The following is a 1406-nucleotide window of genomic DNA, read 5'->3' as shown; positions in this document are numbered from 1 at the left end:
CCCTCTTTCCTCTTCATGGAGAGGACTCCTCACACTCTTCCTCTTCTCCAGCGTGGGGTTCCTCACATGGAAGACAGTCCTCTATGACCTTCTCCAACGTGAGTCCTTCCCATGGGCTTGCATTTCTTCACAAACTCCTCTAGCAAGGGTCCCTTCCCCGGGGTGCAGTGCTTCAGGAACAGACTGCTCCAGCATCAGTCCCCAATGGGATCACAAGTCCCACCAGCCAAGCTGCTCCAGCATGTGCTCCTCTCCACAGGTGCACAGGTCCTGCCAGCAGACTGCTCCAGCACAGGCTTCCCAGGGGTCACAGTCTCCTTCCAGCATGCACCTGCTCCAGCAAGGGGTCACTGATGGGCAGAAGGTAGATATCTGCTGCACCATTAACCTCCACGGGCTGCATGGGAACAGCTTGCCTCACCACAGTCTTCGCCACAGGCTGCAGCAGAATCTCTGCTCTGGTGCCTGGAGCACCTCCTCCTCCCCTCCTTCTTAACTGACCTTGGTGTCTCCAGAGTTGTTTCTCTCACATATTCTCTCTCCTCTCTTCAGCTGCAGGTTTCTTTCCCCCGCATCTTAAATACGTTATCACAGAGGCACTAATCACCATCACTGATTGGCTTGGTCTTGGCCAGCAACAGGTGTGTCTTAGAGCCAGCTCTATGGGACACAGGGGAAGCTTCTGGCAGCTTCTCACAGAAGCCACCCCTGTAGCCCCTCCCATTACCAAAACCTTGCCATGCAAACCCAATACAATGCAATGACAAAGTAGTAGCATACATGCAGTCTCTAAGTGCTTCCTTTGCTCACCCAAAGGAGACAGACCTGACCAAAGCATCAATTCCTGGATTATATTTTATACTAACCTCCTCTGCAGGTTTACAGCCATCTAGATGGTCCACTAGCACTGGTGGCAAAATCCTGATACATTGCTGCAGAGTGCCTGTGGTAGAACCATAGGGCAACAGACTGGCCTAGGCCGTTCTGACATGAACGTAGAAGCAAAAGAGGTCTTCCATCCACAAGGACTTAAGGCTGTCCTAGAAGAAGAACAGAAATTCAGGTAAGTTCCAGGCTCAATTCTGGCAACGCTTGAGGTGGAGGGGAAGGGAGGAATGTTTCTTAGCATTTGAGACTTCAAAAATCCAAAATCCTGTGCAAGGTAGAAGGAGCTAAAATACTGCTTCTAAAAAGAGGCAGTGAACTGAGCCTGTGAGGAAAACAACATATGCAGGGTAGAGAGGAGAGGTGGAACAAGTCATCAAAATTTTTTAGCCTTTCAGTTGATATGATTTAAGTGGGAGGACTGCCTGTCCTCCCAAATAAGCAATTATCTATTTTTGAGTTCTATATACGTCGCGCTCTATCCAATCATGAACACTTAGCACAACAAACTATGAATTGTT

The 1406-nt window shown here is 49.4% G+C and overlaps 1 protein-coding gene across 1 annotated transcript in view; it reads right to left on the bottom strand.

The window, feature by feature from the left end:
* Positions 1-1035, bottom strand: part of GALNT1 (polypeptide N-acetylgalactosaminyltransferase 1) — a 60922-nt gene extending 59887 nt beyond the window's left edge. Inside the window, exon 1 of the mRNA XM_010138092.1 lies at positions 867-1035. The gene's annotated coding sequence lies outside the window, so the exon portion shown is untranslated. The remainder of the gene's footprint in view (positions 1-866) is intronic.
* Between the last annotated feature and the right edge of the window lie 371 nt (positions 1036-1406).

Source organism: Buceros rhinoceros, unplaced genomic scaffold (assembly GCF_000710305.1).
Source record: "Buceros rhinoceros silvestris isolate BGI_N320 unplaced genomic scaffold, ASM71030v1 scaffold17236, whole genome shotgun sequence".
In the NCBI taxonomy this organism is placed as follows: Eukaryota; Metazoa; Chordata; class Aves; order Bucerotiformes; family Bucerotidae; genus Buceros; species Buceros rhinoceros.
This window is presented reverse-complemented; position numbering and strand designations above follow the sequence as displayed.